Source organism: Nycticebus coucang, chromosome 1, assembly GCF_027406575.1.
Source record: "Nycticebus coucang isolate mNycCou1 chromosome 1, mNycCou1.pri, whole genome shotgun sequence".
In the NCBI taxonomy this organism is placed as follows: Eukaryota; Metazoa; Chordata; class Mammalia; order Primates; family Lorisidae; genus Nycticebus; species Nycticebus coucang.
The window spans coordinates 107328020-107346517 of NC_069780.1; the positions used below are offsets into that span (position 1 = coordinate 107328020).

The 18498-nt window shown below is 43.7% G+C and overlaps 1 protein-coding gene and 1 pseudogene across 2 annotated transcripts in view; one reads left to right on the top strand and one right to left on the bottom strand.

Moving 5' to 3' along the window:
• SH3RF1 (SH3 domain containing ring finger 1) overlaps window positions 1-18498 on the top strand; it is a 148811-nt gene that overhangs the window by 23520 nt on the left and 106793 nt on the right. The gene's annotated exons all lie outside the window — the stretch shown is intronic.
• Window positions 15906-17048, bottom strand: LOC128587782 (centrosomal protein of 41 kDa-like; annotated as a pseudogene).

The following is an 18498-nucleotide window of genomic DNA, read 5'->3' on the forward strand; positions in this document are numbered from 1 at the left end:
TGATTAATTAATGTCAGGGATGAATTTCCTTTTACTAATATGATCATTGCGCACGTGCCTGCACTCTCTCTCAACACACACACATTTACATAAAACATGTAAAAGTCATGTAAGTGCCCCTGTACAGGCATTCATAACACGGCTGGCTGCAGACACTTGCTTCGCCAGTGTCCATATTAAATCTGCACATGCTTCCTCTCACTAGCTTAGAGAGGCACAGCCTATTGACAGTTCCTGTCCCAGTGTTAACCTTTGTGTGTCCTGCGGTGGAACAGGTCTTTGTGACTTTCCCTAGCAAGAGGCTGTGCACTGTGACATGTGCTGGCACATAGTCTGCTTTCTGCATGGAATTAGAAGATGTCCCCTCTGTGCCCTAATAGGGAATCTTAGTGTATTTTTGCTGCTGCTACATGTGCCAGTGTACCTGAGACTGATGTCCCAGATGTAGGCAGCGGCAGCCACGGTTACCTGAGGGCCTTCTCAGCTGCAGGATGGCTCTTGGGAGGGTGGAATGCAGGTGGCCACACCAGCCTCGTGCTGCAAGAGCCTCTTTTGTCAGGGACTGAATCCTATTGGTGAGCAAGGGGCCCTCACAGAGGCTTGGTGCCATCACACTGGCAGCACCTGAGGTTTGGAGGGATACATGCAGGCTGTGACATGGAGAGTTGCACAGACAGTGCTGAGTAGTTCTCTGAGGCTGCTATGAGTAAGTAGCCCGGTTCACACTGAGAAGCCCGCATGTCACAGACATGTGCCCTGTGCTGGAAAACAGGATTGTCCATGCAGGTGTCCCCAGCATTGCCCTTAGAGTTACCATCACCTGCGGGAATGTTGTGAAGCCTCTTCATACTCCCAAGCACTAGGCCAGAACCCCCTTGGTTGTCTTCAGGACAGGAACACAAGATGTGGCTGCGTCCCCCAACTTCCACAAGCGTGTTACTGTCATTTGTCAAACAAGCCTACTTTGTTCTCTCTAGAGTCTGGCCTTCTGCGCTCAGGCTCGGGTCATAGCGGCCCTGTGTCTGTGCCCTGCAGGGCTCGTGCTCACCCTTTCACTCCTGCTCCATGTCCTGGGCCTGCTGCAGCTCCCCCTCTGCCCTGGACAGGTATGTACCTCCGATGTCACTGGGACCCTATCCACTGCAAATACTCATTTGGAGAAAGGCCCCATAGCTGGTGTGCTCTTCTTTCTTGTCTACTGCTATGATGGCTGTCCAGACCTGTCAAGCTTGCTTTTGTTCTTTCCCCCACTTCACTTTTTTTTTTTTTTTTGAGACAGAGTCTTACTGTTTGCCCTCAGTAGAGTGCTGTGACTTCGCAGCAACCTTGAACTCTGGGGCTTAAGTGATTCTCTTGCCTCAGCCTCTCAAGCAGCTGGGACTACAAGTGCCCACCACAACGCCTGACTGTTTTTTCGTTTCAGTGATTCACAAATTACATTTTCTTCTTCTTTTTTTTTTTTTTTTTTTTGAGCAGAGTCACTTTGTTGCCCTTGGTAGAGTGCCATGACACTGTCACAGCTCACAGCAACCTCAAACTCCTGGGCAGGGTTTGAACCTGTCAGCCTAGGTGTATGTGGCTGGCAGGCACCGCCCTCCCCCCCTTCATTTTTGCTTTTTCTGTTCTTGTCCCGCTCTACTACCCTTTCCTGGCGCCATCTCCAATGTCAGTGTCTGAACCTTTGTCTCCAGCCATCACCATTTTCCCAATCAGCACATCATGCCTTACTCTGTTACATAGCCCTTTAAAGCCCTTTTAAAATTCCTTAACTTGGATTTATGGTAGAAAAAGCCAGTGGAGAATAGGGTGGCACCTGTGGCTCAGTAGGTAAGGCACCGGCCCCATATACCAAGGGTGGCGGGTTCTAAACCCAGCCCCAGCTGAACTGCAACCAAAAAATAGCCGGGAATTGTGGAGGGTGCCTGTGGTCCCAGCTGCTCAGGAAGCTGAAGCAAGAGAATCACCTAAGTCCAGGAGCTGGAGATTGCTGTGAGCTGTGACGCCATGGTACTCTATCGAGGGTGACAGAGTAAGACTCTGTCTATAAAAAAAAAAAAGCCAGTAGAGAATAAAGCAAAGGTAGAAGACAGCTGTGATGTCTACTTCTCTAATATTCCTGCAAAATGGAACTTCCCGTTTCCATTTTTCTTTCTTAGATGAAGAGCTTTGAGATTATTGGAGTTTTTCTAGAACAGTCTTGCTAGATTGTCATATTTACCAGGGAATTATTTTATAGACAAAAAATATGAGTGGGCTTTTGGCTTCAGAGTGAAATAATTGCTAATTAAGTGACTTACATTAGTGGATCAGACCTAGTTATTTTAAGTTTGTGTCTCTCTTAAAATAAAAGTTGAAAAATTAAATTTGTTCCTTGGTAATTTGATTTGAACGAAGTTGGGAACAAAGGATTCCAAAGAGGGATTTTAAAAATCAGTTCTAATTAATTGCACATGCAGATGCATCAGCTAAGACTGGGAAACAATTAGTCTAATTACATTTAAAATACAGTTGTATGCTTAAATAGACAGCAGCATCCACAGGCCTGCCTATCTTTTTCTACTTTCCCCCTTAGGCATGTAGTGAATTTTTTGGCCATTAAGCACAACCTCTTCAGTGTTTGTGGAGCAGAACAAAGTGACAGGATGCTGGTGAGCAGGACTGCACATGCTCCTAGCTCGGAGTCCGATACAGTTCACAGCAACCTCAAACTCTTGGACTTAAGCGATTCTCTTACCTCAGACTCCCAAGTAGCTGGGACTACAGGTGCTTGCCACAACGCCCGGCTATTTTTTTTTTTTTTTTGGTAGAGACAGAGTCTCACTTTATGGCCCTCGGTAGAGTGCCGTGGCCTCACACAGCTCACAGCAACCTCCAACTCCTGGGCTTAAGCGATTCTCTTGCCTCAGCCTCCCGAGTAGCTGGGACTACAGGCGCCCGCCACAACGCCCGGCTATTTTTTTTTTTTTGGTTGCAGTTTGGCCGGGGCCAGGTTTGAACCCGCCACCCTCAGTATATGGGGCCGGTGCCCCACTGACTGAGCCACAGGTGCCACCCAACGCCCGGCTATTTTTAGAGACAGGATCTTGCTCTGGCTCAGGCTGGTCTTAAATCTGTGAGCTCAGGCAATCCACCCCCCTCAGCCTCTCACGTGCTGGGATTATAGGAGTGAGCCACTGCGCCCAGCCCCTACATTTTCTTCTTATGGAATATCGTGCAGTTACAAGGCTACAGTCTTTATCACTGACCTATAACAGTGATTTTGCTTTTTTGTACAGCTGCATTTGCTGTATTTCTGGCCAAATTGTTTGTAGCAGAACCTGAGATTTATTATCAGTGCTATATTTGTAACTGAATTATCTGTTTTTTTTCTAAGTAGGCAAGAATGGAATCTTGAGCATAGATAACTGATGATTTTAGGCCAGTTGGAACTTGTTTTTCTGGACTGTTTTTGCTATTTCTGGTTTGGGGGAATAAACTCATTTTATTATGTGCTATCAAAACATCCTGGATTTAGGTGGCTTAGCTAAACCTGGAGGTTTAAAATACAGACATTTGAATACATGGATTATTGATCAGTATGGCTTGTGCTGGGACTCAAGGTAAACAATCATGAGGGCCTCGTTTCCCATTTCATTTGTAAACATAGGCTTAAATCTAAGTAGGAGAGATGGTTTATTCAGGAGAGATGGTTTCATTGTACTTCCTCCTTTGAGGTTCCCCTGTCAGACTTGGTAGCAATAAAGTTGTGTTTAAGGAGTTGGTTCTTGGCTGGGCGTGGTAGCTCATGCCTGTGATCACAGCCCTCTGGGAGGCCAAGGCAGGTGGATTGCCTGAGCTCAGGAGTTCGAGACCATCCTGAGCAAAGTGAGATCCTATTTCTACTAAAAATACAAAAAATAGCCAGGCGTGGTGGTGGGCATCTGTAGTCCCACTACTTGGGGGCTAAGGCAGGAGGATAACTTGAGCCCAGGAATTTGAGCTATGATGCCATGGCACTCTAGCCTGGGTGACAGAGTGAGACTTTGTCTCAAAAATACAAAAAATGAACGGCTTGGCGCCTGTGGCTCAAGTGGCTAAGGCGCCAGCTACATACACCTAAGCTGGCATGGCAGGTTCGAATCCAGCCTGGGCCTGCCAAACAACAATGACGGCTGCAACCAAAAAATAGCCAGGCACTGTGGCGGGTGCCTGTAGTCCCAGCTGCTTGGGAGGCGGAGGCAGGAGAATTGCTTGAGCCCAGGAGTTAGAGGTTGCTGTGAGCTGTGATGCAACAGCACTCTACCCAGGGCAGAGGCTTTGTCTCAAAAAAAAAAAAAAAAAAAATGAAAAGAGAGAAGGAAAGAAAAAAAGAAGGTTCTTAACTGTATTTTTTGAAACTTTTCTTTCTTTTTCATGCAGTAAACACAAGGACATTTTTAAAAGTCTAGACAGATTTAGAATTTTGATTTGTAATGTAGCAAATAATAGTTGTATTAGAGGTTTGATGCCAATCATGCTATTATTAAGATGGAATATCTGCTTACAGAATATAGCTCTGTCTACTGTAGGGCGTTGATCTCTGTATATTAAGGGTCTATATAAATATGTAACTTGTATTTTGCAAAACCTTTTCTACAAACTGAGCGACTCCTATTTTTGGTTTGTTGTGAGTTTATAATTTTACTTATTTTCACATCAAGCCTTGTATACTACCATTTTTAATAAAATATTAAACAGTAGTATAAAGATATTAAAGGAATTTAATAGGTTATAACAATACTTAAAAACCACTAATAAGGTTTTGAATTCTCAGCCCTGGGGGTTTGTCATTATGGCTTAGTTATGTGGGTGCAACTTAAAAAATTTTGATTTTGTCCTGTGTATTATTCTGTTAGATGCCCTTCACACATAATTTTTAGTATTTCCACGTACACTTTGGTTAGTTAGGGGACTGGATTTTGTGTGTCTTTCCTTTTCAGGCAATTCTGTTTCTAGTTAGATGAATTTAAATTATTAACTTATGGTGTAGGAGATTTTAGATTGATTGACAGTCTGGCATTGATGGCATAGTGTGTACTTGAGTCCATAAGAAAGAAGTATTGTGAAACTCCAGAACTGGGTAGAAAAAGATCATCTGTGCAGGCTCTTAAAAAAGAAAACTGGGATAGCCGGGCGTTGTGGCGGGCGCCTGTAGTCCCAGCTGCTCAGGAGGCTGAGGCAAGAGAATCACTTAAGCCCAGGAGTTGGAGGTTGCTGTGAGCTGTGTGAGGCCACCGCACTCTACCGAGGGCCATAAAGTGAGACTCTGTCTCTACAAAAAAAAAAAAAAAGAAAACTGGGAAGAGCTTGTACAAAAGCAGCAGGAAGTACTTTCTGAATCAGCACTGTCCATTGTGCCGAGGGGTTTGCACATCTTTAATTAAGCTGCTGAATACTTACAGTCCTTAATTCACATGGAAAATTTTAAAATGGTAGTGGGTGCACACACATTGGTTTGTTTGTGTGGGGCAGCCAGATATGACTTAGTAGTGAAAATTAAAAATAATGTTTGAGAACAGCAAGAAAAATGGAAATAATGTCTTTAAAAATAGTAAAACATCACTTTATGTAATTTTGAGATCAAAGGGATGGCCAGAGCATAAAAGAATCGTGTAGAAGCCTGTCACTAAATAAGAAATGAACAGGAATGCAGCTCAGAACCTCATTCACTGTTCTTTTGTCTGTTGCCACAGAGACAGACTTAACATATTGACTTCGGCAACTCTAGGGTAGCTTGCTGTGTCTACAGTTACTGCAGTTAAAAAAAAAATCTGAATTTGTGACTTAAAAACGTAAGTTAACCATAGTCAGTACAACAAATTACATTTGTGGTTAGGTGGGGGTTTTCAGAAGGTTCTGAGTCATCTTTTGGAAAATAATGAAAGGAATAGAACAAACAAGAAGTTCGGATAGGAAAAGACAGTAAGTGGAAGCAAGGCTTCTTGGAAACTCAGTGCAGAGGCCATTGAGGACTGATTTAAATTTCAGGTATTATCTCACTTTGCAGCATGAATGAAGTAACTGGAGGATATAGATAACAAAATTAATTGTCAAAAATTAACAGTGCTTAAAATATTATTTAAGATTAAAATGAAGGGGTTGGCCTAGAATGACTAAGATCCTGCCCAGCTCTAATTTTAAATGATTCCTTGGAGCAAGCAGGTGATCAGGTTTCTTCTTATTCTGATTGATATGCCTTGCCTTTCTGTACTAATGTTATCTGTAGTTGTCGTGAGATTGTTGTCAAAGATTTTCTTTGAAAACCCTAATCTAATGAAAGATTGTTTAAAAGATGTCAAATGAAATTTAAAAAGATGCCTGGGGTTGAGAGCAGCTTGGCAACGGGGCAGGTGCATGCAAGGTGTGTCCCTTTGGATGCCTGTTTGAGGCGCAGTGACCTGGTGTGACGAGGTGGGTTCCTCCAGGTGTGTTCACAGTGCAGGGTCATGGTGTGCCAAGGTGTGTTCCTCTGGCATTGCATGTTCATGGTGCAGGGATGGGATGTGCTGAGGTGCATCCCTTGGGTGCGTGTTCACAGTCCTCCAGGTGCATGTTCATGGTGCAGGGATGTGGTGTGCCAAGGACGTGTTCATAGTGTACTGCTGTAACACAGCATGGCAGAACTGGTGACTAATAACATAAAAGCTGATTTGGCTCATGGCTCTGGAGCTGGGACATCCTGGGTCGAGAGGCCACATCCTGGCAAGGACCTTGCTGAGCTGTAAGTGGTGGAAGGCATCAGCACGGGGCCACAAAGCACCTGAGAGATGGTGAGATGGGGACGGTCCACTTTTGTTACAAACCCACTCTGTGTAATGGCGATAACCCACTCATGATTATTAGGCCCACCTCCCATCAGGCTCCAGCTCCCAATACCATTCCATTGGCGAGTAGGTTCCCTATAGGTGAATTTTGGGGGACACCCACTGCAGCCCCCCCCCAGCCTCATCATAGGCCCACTGAATCTGATTTCTGGGGCTGGGACCCAGAAATTTTCATTTTGAACAAGTTTCCCAGGAGATTCTTATGCATACTAATGTTTGAGGAGAAACATTTCCATATTGTAAGTGCAAATCTTGGCTTTTAGGACATAGAATTTAATATTTCAAATATTTTGAAATATTAAACATAATTTTGGAAATGATCTCTTGGCAGGGTTTGGTAGCATACACGTGTGGGATCTTTGCACTCTGGAAGGTGAAGGCAGGTGGATCGCCTGAGTTGAGGCGTTCAAGAGTAGCCTGAGCAAGAGTGAGACCCTGTCTCTACTAAAAATAGAAAAACTAGCCCAGTGTGGTAGCGGGTGCTTGTTGTCCCAGCTACTCGGGAGGCTGAGGCAGAGGATTGCTTGAGGCCAGGAATTTGAGGTTGCTGTGAGCTGTGATGCCACAGCACACCAGCCAGGGCAACAGAGGGAGACTCTGTCTCAAAAAATAAAAAAGAAGATCTTTCAACCTGACAGTGTTACATGATAGGAAAGATTAGATTTTTACAAAGATGCTAGAATGTGGCCACTGCACTGAGGGATCTGTGTGGTGAGAAAAAACTTTATGTGAAAGCAGTTTTTTGTTTATGATTAAATTATATGTCAGATTAACGACTGAGCTGAGTTGAGGCAGAGCCTTTTTCCTTTAAGAATTAAAAAGAATCATTTAGCATTATAATTTTGCCTCTTATTGAAGGAAGCATTTTAAATTAAAATAGGAAAAGATTTGATTAAGAATTTGTACATCCTTCCTTTTCCACCAAAGGATTCTTTTTTTTTTTTTTTTTGGTTTTTGGCCAGGGCTAGGTTTGAACCTGCAACCTCTGGCATATGGGACCGGCACCCTACTCCTTGAGCAACAGGCGCCACCCCCACCAAAGGATTCTTATTCTCTGGCACATAATCTTCATTGTTCACATACATAATGTTCAGATTTTATTTAAAATATGAGCAAAACTCTCAGATGACCTGAGACTTTATTTCATGTTTTTTAAAAACCTTTTTTGGATGCTGTGCTTCCTGCTGTTTATCCAGCAATTGCAGTACCAGGCTCAGGGTTCCAGCTAGAAGGCCAGGGAAATGAGAATTTGCAGGTTAGATTTACTAAGCAGTCCAGGACTCCTTGATAGGATCTAGCCCTTTCCCAGAGTGACGTGTCTGCAAGATTTCAGGCTGAGCATTGAGGACAGCCACTCTCCTGGTAGATGGGTGCGTTTCTGGGCAGCTGAGGGGCCCCTGCAGGGTACACAAGCTTCAGCTTCTCACCATGTCCTCTGGCAGCTGTGGAGTTCAGAGCACTGACATTAACCAGTGCCAAGCCAAAGCACGCCTGTTTGCTCAGATGCTTCTAGCCCTTCTTGGCCCCTGAGGCCTTTTTGCTTCCAAAGAGAGCATGGTTTAAAACACAAAGGAATCCTCCACAGAACCAGACCAGATAGTCCAACACAGAACTGTGGTGAAGTTCATTCACATTGGCCTTCTGCTGACAGGTGAATTTGTTGAAGAAAACTCAATCACATCTCTTCTAAGTATGTATAGTATTTCCAGTATTGATTTGAATGTTTAAGCTTGGGTCCATTTCTCATGGACTCGAGCAACAGTGTAGGTTTATAAATGTTTTAAAAAGGAAGGTTCCACTCTATATCTTTTACTGAGAGGATGCTTGGATGGAGTTTAGTTGGGTCAGTGTCCAATGATGTATGCGAGGCAGTGACTAAAACAGGTTACACAGCATGATGACTAGTTAATAATAGTGTATACTTCAATTGCCAAGAGAGTGGATTTTAAGTGTTAATCACAACAAAGGGTGTGAGGTGATGGAAATATTAATTAACTTGATATAATCGTTTTACAGTGTATACATGTATTAAACTGTTTATACCATAACTAGATATAATTTTGTACTTGACCATTAAAAAACCTCCATGAAACAAATTAGTATTATTAAGTTGTGTGCAGTTTCTCAAAGCACCTTCTTAAATGATTAAGTGAAATGGAGTCTATAAAATGAAGGTTCAACTGACTTTTGAAGAGTTGCTTGTCTAAGCAGCCTGTCGACTCCATGCCATTAACTTGGAGAGTCTGTGCTTTGTAATTCTTTTTTTTTTTTTTTCCAGAGACATAGAGTCTCACTTTGTCGCCCTCAGTAGAGTGCCATGGCGTCACAGCTCACAGCAATCTCTAGCTCTTGGGCTTAGGTGATTCTCTTGCCTCAGCCTCCCCAGTAGCTGGGACTACAGGTGCCCGCCACAATACCCTGCTATTTTTTTGTTGCAGTTTGGTCGGGGCTGGGTTTGAACTCACCACCCTCCGTATATGGGGTTGGCGCCCTACCCACTGAGCCACAGGTGCTGCCCCGTGCTTTGTAATTCTTACCACAGATCTTAAAGAAAAGTTTTTAGTTGATTAATCTTGTGTTATATTTTGCAGCTAATTACAGTTATTCCACTGAGTATTATTATTCTTTTTTTCTTTTTGAGACAAGATCTCACTCTGTCACCCAGGCCAGAGTGCAGTGGCATCATTGTAGCTCAAGGCAGCCTCCCACTCCCCTCTTAGCCTCCCTAGTAGCTGGGATTGCAGGCGTGAGCCACCATGCCCGGCCCTGAGTATTCTTTAATGTCCTCATCTTCATTAAGATAAAAATGTTTGAAAATGAGGTGGATGTTGCTCAAGATAGAATGGTTAAATGTTTGAAAGCTTAGATGATGCCTTTTAATTTCTTCAGAAAATGTCTTGGATAAAAGTTAACTTTGAATTGTTATTTTAGTAAACACATATACCCACATGGAGTGGATAGCAGTGACGGGTTCCAAGGTCGAGCCTCACAGATGTCTTCTTTTGTTTTCTGAGCAGCACTGTGATTCAAAGCTCGCTTCATTAACTTGGCTATTTCTCTGTATGCTTGGTTTCCTGAACATCAGCTTTTCTCGGCATGTCACTTGGGCACTCTGCCTGTAGCATAGATTTTAACAGAGATATGTGATGGTAATCAAAGATAATCCCCTTAAACAAAGTAGGTAGATATATAACTGGTCTTGTCAGTGAAATGCTAGCAGAAATAGCCACCCACATATGGTTGTCGAAAGGCAAAAATTACAAATTGAAGAGAGAGGTAAATAAAAATGATTGATGAAGCTTTACTTAAATGAGCCAAATGTAACTAGTATGTTCTGATCTATTTTTTTATTTTTTTGAGACAGAGTTTCACTTTGTCGCCCCCTGTAGAGTGCTGTGGCATCATAGCCCATAGCAATCTCAAACTCTTGGGCTCAAGCAATTCTCTTGCCTCAACCTCCCTAGTGACTTGGGACTACGGGTGTTGCACCACAATGCCCACCTATTTTTAGAGATGGGGTTTTGCTTTAGCTCGGGCTGGTCTCAAATCCAATAGCTCAGGTGGTCCGCCTGTCTCAGCCTCCCAGAGGGCTGGGATTACAGGCGTGATTACATTTATATAATATAAATATATATATATTCTATTGTACCCTCAGTGAATCCCCAACAATAAAAAAAAGAAAAAAAAATATATTCTAATATTTAAATATTAATCAAGGACAGTGCTAAACAATTAAGTTATCTTTTTCTTCGTTTCTTTTTGAGACTGTGTCACCCTGGGTAGAGTGCCATGGCATTATCCTAGCTCACAGCAACCTCAAAATCCTGGGCTCAAGCAATCCTCCTGCCTCAGCCTCCCCAGTAGCTGGGACAACAGGCTCCTGGCACACCTCCTATTTTTTGTTTTTAGTAGAGACAGGACCTTGGTCTTGCTCAGGCTGCTCTCAAACTCCTGAGCTCAAGGGATCCTCCCACCTTGTCCTCCCAGAGGGCTTGGATTAGATATGGGAGATGGGTGACAAAGCGAGACTCTGTCTCAAAAAAATAAAAAAATAGATCAGAATATACTAGTTACATTTGGCTCATTTACGTAAAGCTCCATCAATTGTTTTTATCTCTTTTCAATTTGTAATTTTTGCCTTTTCACAACCAAATGTGTGTGGCTATTTCTGCTAGGATTGTACTGACAAGACCAGTTATATATCTAATATAACTGGAAGCCCACGTAGTGGCCAAGATTTTTTTTGTTTGTTTTGAGACGGAGTCTCACTTCATCACCCTCCGTAGAGTGCTGTGGTGTCATAGCTCACAGCAACCACAAATTCTTAGGCTCGATCAGTTCTCTTGTCTCAGCCTCCCAAGTAGCAGGGACTACAGGTGCCCACCCACCTCTGTTTTTCAGAGATGGGATCTTGCACCTGCCTAGGCTGGTCTTGATCCCGTAAGCTCAGGCAATCTACCCACGCCTTGGCCTCCCATTTTTTTTTTTTTTTTTTTTTTTGACACAGAGTCTCATTCTGTCACTCAGGCTAGAGTGCTGTAGTATCGTAGCTCACAAAATCCTCAAACTCTTTGGCTCAAGTGCTCTTCTTGCCTCAGCCTCCTGAGTAGTTGGGACTATAGGTGCCCGCTGCAACACCCAGCTATTTTTAGAGATTGCATCTCACTGTTTGCTCAGGCTGGTCTCCCAATTCCTGAGCTCAAGCAGTTCACTCGCTTTAAGCTCCCAGAGTATTGGGATTACAGGCGTAAGCCATTGCACCCAGTCTTCAAGTCGTTATTTTTTATAGTGCATGGCGGACTGATAACAGTATCTTTTTATTTTTTGAGACAGAGTCTCACTATGTTGCCCTGGGTAGAGTGCTGTGGCATCACAGCTCACAGCAACCTCAAACTCTTGGGCTTAGGCAATTCTCTTGCCTCAGCCTCCCAAGTAGCTGGGACTTCAGGTGCCTGCCACAGCGCCTGGCTGTTTTTTGGTTGTAATTGTCATTGTTGTTCGGCAGGCCTGGGATGGGTTCAAATCCGGGTGTATATGGCTGGCGCCCTAGCTGATGAGCTACAGGCTCTGAGCCTGACATAGTATCTTAAGAGTGGAAAAGGGCAAGGGAGGGAAAAAATTAGCTTTGAAATTACTTACCTGCCGACTTTTATGCTTGAGATAGTTAAGTAAATACATGGTTTCATAATCAACCTGGAATAAAATGGATAGGGGAGCTGCAAATGCTGTTTTGGAAGTAACAGGAGGGGACAAGGCCAGATATGGGTGGGAAGAAGATGGTAATGACCAAAGAATTTTTTAGAGGGTAGAGTACATTAGGGCAGCCAAAATGTTTTCAGGGTGGAAGTGAACATTCCTTATGCTGACTGGCCTAGGGTGATCTCTATTCAGCTGTTAGATGTGGGGAACAAGCCCTGGCAGCATGGGGTGGAGGTAAGGTGGGGTGCTGAGTGGAGCCATGTTTGGAGGGCAGTGACTCACTGTGTCTGGCAGAATGAGGCTGATTCTCAACTTTACTGCTTCAACCCTGATCTTGGGAAAGTTGCTTTATCCTGACAGAGGGCATTTCCTAACGCCCAGGCCTGCAGCCTTACATCATAGCATTCCTTTTCTGTGTCTTATGTTCACAGTTACTGCATGTCAGGTGCTGGTTTGTAGAAGATGTCACTTGGCCTGTCACACAGCCAGTTGACAACCACAGTTTGGGCTCTGTCTGTTGAATCTCTTTCCAGTTGGCTGGCAGGTTAAATGGGTTCACTTGAGGAAGGAGTATACTTATGCTTGTGTGTGTTATGTTTGTGTGTGCTTATGTGCAAGTTTCTGGTAGGTGGTGAGGAGGTAGCAAAAGTTGGGTTATTAAATATAGTCATCTCTCTTTTTTAGTTTTTGGAGATTTTTTTATTTTTGCAGTTTTTGGCCGGGGCCAGCTTTGAACCTCTGGTATATAGGGCTGGCGCCCTACTCCTTTGAACCATAGACACCGCCCTGGAGATTTTTTTTTCCATGTCATTTTGTAATAGGATATCCCGGGTTTGTTATTGAATCTTTCATGCCTTTCAGGCAGTTATTTGTTAGTGTTTGAGTCTGCATATTTAGCATTTTGTTATGGAAATAATAATAAACAATATAGAGGCAATATATGTATTTACATATCCATTCTTCAAATTGCAGAGAGCTGTGACCACCATGTCTAATTTTTTTATTTTTTTTGTAGATGTGGTGTCTTGCTATGTTGCCCAGGCTGCCCAGGCTCCTCTTGAACTTTTGGGCTCAAGTGATCCTCCTACCTTGACCCCCACCAAAGTGCTAGCATTATAGGTGTGAGCCACCATGCCCAGACAAGAACATGAATTTTTTTTTTTTTTTTTAGACAGAGTGTCACTTTGTCATGCTTGGTAGAGTGCCCTGGCATAATAGCTCTCTGCAACCTCAAACTCTTGGGCTCAAGTGATCCTCTTGCCTCAGTTTTTCATTTTTAGTAGAAACAGGGTTTCAATCTTGGCTCAGGCTGATCTTGAACTCCTGAGCTCAAGCAATCCACCCATCTCGGCCTCCCAGAGTGCTGGGATCACAGGTGTGAGCCACCACTCCGGTCTATCTGGAGACATTTTCTCCTAAGCGGAAGGGGAGGTTTGCTTGCTGCTAGAGTCTGAGGCACTAGACAGCTGCCTCCCCAGTATTGTCAGGTCCAAATATTGATAGTCCCAAGGGTGAGAAACCCTATGCTAGTGATAGGATCATAAAGCTCCCCTATAGCCTAGAAGCACGGCGGGGAGATTCCTGTTGCAGTAATGTCATTGTGACCACTGTTCGGGATGGAATTCGTCTCTTTCCAGTCTCTTTTGAGCACTGAGTTGCTGGGTTCAGGAGCTGTTCTGTGGTCATGGCAGAGTCTGTTAGAGCACTGGTCCACCTTGGAAGCAGCTACCAGGGGACATCGGTGTTCAGATGAAGTATTTGTTCTTCCCCGAAGCATTCTTAAGCTACTGTGACAAGATGTTTGAAGAGAGATGTTTTGGTGGTTTGTGGTGAGGACTGGAAGATGGGGGTCCTTGGCCTGAAATAATTTTCCAATGTAAGAGTCCTTAGCCTTGAACTGTGGACATTTTGGACTGGATAATTCTTTTTTGTGGGAATCTCTTGTGCATACAGTGGAGTGTTTAGCAGCACCCCTGGTCTTTACCTGCAAATGCTGGCAGCATGCTTCTCCTTGACCTCCTTAGTAGTGGGACAGGCAAAAACTGGATATTGCCAAAGGTTCCCTGGGGTGGGGTGGACAGAGTTGCTCCCAGTGAAGACCCTGTTTTTTCCTACAAGGGCGCTGCTTTCTCAAGGGTGTTCGGGTAGACCAAATGGAGAGACTGAGAGTCAGCAGCATCCAATAGGAAAGGAAAAGCAGCAGCAAGTAAATAGGAATATTTTTCAGCTTTGGGGATGCATGGAGAGTCTTAGACTACAGGACAGGGACGCAGATGGTCACTAACAGGGACAGAAAGAGGTTTATAACTGTTCTGAGGGAGAGTAAGAACAGGGAACCACAGAGGAAGGAGGACCCTCAGACTGACCTGAAAGCCAGATGCTCCACTTTGTTTTCCAATGAAATGTTACTTCTAAGGGCAAGACTGACAAGTGTGGAAGAGTCATGGTTCTGTGGAATAACAGTGGAGAGAGAGGTGGTCTGCTGACTAAGTTGCTTATTATCTGGAGGCACTGAAGAAAATCAGTCAATGAGTTACTGTGATAAAATATAATTTTCATTCTTCCAGAAGCCAAACAACCAAAACAATCTGAGGTAACTAGATTTGTCTTTTATGACTTACAATGACAATTCTTATTTATCAATGAGTTAAATGAGGTAAAGTGTAATGCAACAAATTAATAGATATAAAGCCCTTAGAAAAGCACCTGCACCATGAGAAGTCTCCAGCAAACGCCAGTTTCCATTAACTGTTAAAACGCACACTTAATCCAGCGTGGTTGCAGTTTTAAACTTTCTTTTTTTCCAGAGACAGAGTCTCACTTTATCGCCATCAGCAGAGTGCTGTGGAGGCACAGCTCACAGCAACCTCCAACTCCTGGGCTTAGGTTATTCTCTTGCCAAGCAGCTGGGACTAAAGGTGCCTGGCACAATGCCCAGTTATTTTTTGTTGCAATTTGGCTGGGGCCGGGGGCTCGCATTCGCCACCCTTGGTATATGCAGCCGACGCCCTACCCACTGAGTCACAGGCACCGCCCCATAAACTTTCATTCAAATTCTTTGGAAATTGGTAATTCTTCTGTGATGTCTATGCTACTGTGCATGTTAAATTTCAGATAACCAGAACATTAACCAGAATGTTCCACTTGCTAACTCTGAGCAAACTGGAGTTTACTGTAATCTGCTACATATGGAGGCTTAATGTTAGTAACTGGGCAGTTTGCACCACTGGTGGGCAGATTCTGTGTTCCAAGTTCAGTGATCAAACCAAAGTCCCACTAAATGTTTGATGAATGTGAGCCTTACTTGGAACTTTGAAGCACTTTGCTGAAGGGTGGTTAAAAATGTCTAATATTAGCCAGTTTTCAGGACTAAAGCACAAATTACCAGAATTTAATGTAGCTGGATGTGTGTACTGCGCTGTTGCAGTCAGGAAGTGCCCCACTTGTCAGCTTAGTTTTTTGCCCCAGCTGAGCTCTGGGGTGTGGTGGGACCAATGTTTGCCCTTTATTTTAGCTTAATGGAGTTGGGGAGAGAGGGTTGGTGGAATGAGAAGACCTGGATTCCTGCCATGAGACCTGGATTCAGGTCTAATGAATTCCTGCCATTTCAGCCTTTTATTCATTATTATGTGACCTTGGGCAAGTCTTTTGATCTTGTTGAAACTGTTTCCTATGCAGTAAGAGGGGGTGACAGTCCCCACTTCACACAGGGTTATTGTAAAAGTTAACTCAGCTTAGCCTGTTTTTCCTTCCTCCTTTGTCCTCTTCATTTTCTACATCTACATCTACCACAATCCTTCCCAGATATGATTCTGAACATTCAACTCTCTTTTTTTTTTTTTTCAAAAAGAGAAAAAAAAACATTTATTTGACTAAGTGAGACAAAGTCTTTAGGGGTTTGCCTTGCTGGTGTCCACTGCCCAGTGAGCAGGCGTTCGAGTGGCTGGCAGGGCCCCCAGCAGGCAAGTTCTGAGCACTGCGGGCACCAGGCACCTGGGAGTCGTCTTCTTCCAGAGGAGTTAACTTGGTTCAGCCAGCTAGAATTTTCTGTGGGACCCTGATCCTTTTCCAGATAATATTTTATCTCTTTTAAGTCTTCTGGGGGTAAATTTCCATTTATTCTCAGCGGGTAGGGGTGGCACTTCGGGGCTGGATCGTTTCCAGGCAGAACCAGGAGGAAAGGCCTGCTGGCAGGGAACCAGTAATCAGTCCTTCTGGGAATTTCTGAGATAAGACTTTTAGACCTCTACAAAGCATGAAAAGATTTTCAAATCCCCGCTTGCACATGGTAGTGACTGTCTGACTGGTCAGCCTTTTATCGTCGTTGTACAGGATAGTGATATTGCATTGGGCATTTTTATATTGAGTATCATTTGAATAAGGGTTCATTGTTCTAGACCGAGTTGCAATTGGGTAACTGTAAGCTCCAACAGTGTGGCACTGCTGGTAAGAATCTCTATCTGGCACATCTAACAGCAGGAAGGGGCAGTCAGGATAAGGTTTGTCTTTGGTTATTGGGCTCTGCTTTCTTCACTAGCCCTTTGTCCAGATCCAGTTCCCCAACACCACTAATGATGCTCTGAAGAGTTGAGCGACTGGAGTCCTCTGCTCCTGTGCTGTTTATGAAATGGATCGGGCTAGGTGACTGCTCATCCAGGCTCCCTTTCCCATTGGTCCCAGCAGTAATTTCAACATCAGGATCTGAAGTTGCAGAATCATTGTCTTCTAGCCTCTGTGTCTCCTCTGCTGTCACTTGCAGTGTTTGATCAGATAGGGAAACAACTTGGATGACCAGCTGGGCAAATGTTGTAACTCTTAGTCTCTTAAAAAGCTCATCTTTTTTGTACCTATAATTTTTTTTTTTTATCTCTTCTAGTTTCTCAGTGTATTTTAGTCATACTGTTACCAGTGTCCAGACTTGATTTGACATGCTGATATCTTGGGTTCTGAGGTATCCTTTTGGTCAGATACTCAGGATTTCCAGTGTGCCTCCAGACAGACATATTTGCTCCAACTGACCTTGCTCTGGATTCTAGCCTCCCAGTTGCCGCTAATCCTAGCTTCCTATAACCCCTCAACCTCTCTCCTCTTCTCTCTCTTTAAAGTTCCTCCAGAGTGCTCAACTGAATCCACACATTTTAGCACAGAGAGAGAAAGGGTTCAGACAGAAGTAGAAACAGGCAGTGGTTATCCAGGTGATTTGGAGCAGAAAAAGGTAGTTGGTTATGTTGAGTGGAGCACTCAGTTCTATACAGCTTTATGTAAAAATTAATCTTAGTTACTGAGTATCGGAGAAATTTATATTCCTTTTTATTTATGAATAACCAATTTGGGGCAACAAGCATGATCAGAATAATGTATAGTAAAACAATTGTAAAATAATACGCCATGTTTACTGACAGCTTTGTGAGCCAGTGCTATTCTGAGTACTCTGTGCATTCTCACTCAGTTGATTGCCACAACCACCATTGAGGTGGGTGTCATTACCATCTCCTGTTTACAGATGAAGAACCTGGGCTCTGGCAGGGTGAGTAGCCTTCATTACCACAGCTGCTGGGGATTCTTCACTATAGGTTAGCAAAAGACACTGGTTTTCACCCTTTGAGCGTACTGTGTTGTTTTTACTTAATAACTATAAACTTAAAGAAGTAACTCTCGGGCGGTGCCTGTGGCTCAATGGGTGGGGTGCCGGTCCCATATACCAAGGGTGGCGGGTTCAAGCCCAGCCCTGGCCAAACTGCAACAAAAACAATAGCCAGGTGTTGTGGCGGTCAACTGTAGTCCCAGCTACTCGGGAGGCTGAGGCAAGATGATCACCTAAGCCTAGGAGTTGGAGGTTGCTCTGAGCTGTGATGTCACAGTACTCAACCGAGGGTGATAAAGTGAGACTCTTGTCTCTAAAAAAAAAAAAAAAAAAAAGTAACTCTCGCTCTCTTTTTTTTTTTTGAGACAGAGTTGCTCTGGGTAGAGTGCCATGGCATCATAGTTCATAGTAACCACCAACTCTTGAGCTCAAGTGATCCTCTTGCCTCAGTTCTTCTATTTTTAGTAGAGATGGAGTCTTGCTTTTTCTTTTTTATTGTTAAATCATAGCTGTGTACAATAGTGCAATCAAGGGGTACAGTGTGCTGGTTTCATATACAATCTGAAATATTTTTATCAAACTGTTCAACCTAGCCTTCATGGCATTTTCTTAGTTATTGTATGTAGACATTTGTATTTTGCCTTTAGTGAGTTTCGCCTGTACCCATTCTAAGATGCACCATAGGTGTGGCCCCACCCATTACTCTCCCTCCACCTTAACCTCCCCCCTCCCTTCCCTTCCTTGGCCCTTTCCTCATAGGCTTGTGCTATAGTTGGGTTATAGCCTTCATGTGAAAGCTATAATTTAGCAGCTTCATAGTAGGGCTGAGTACATTGGATACTTTTTCTTCCATTCCTGAGATACTTTGATAAG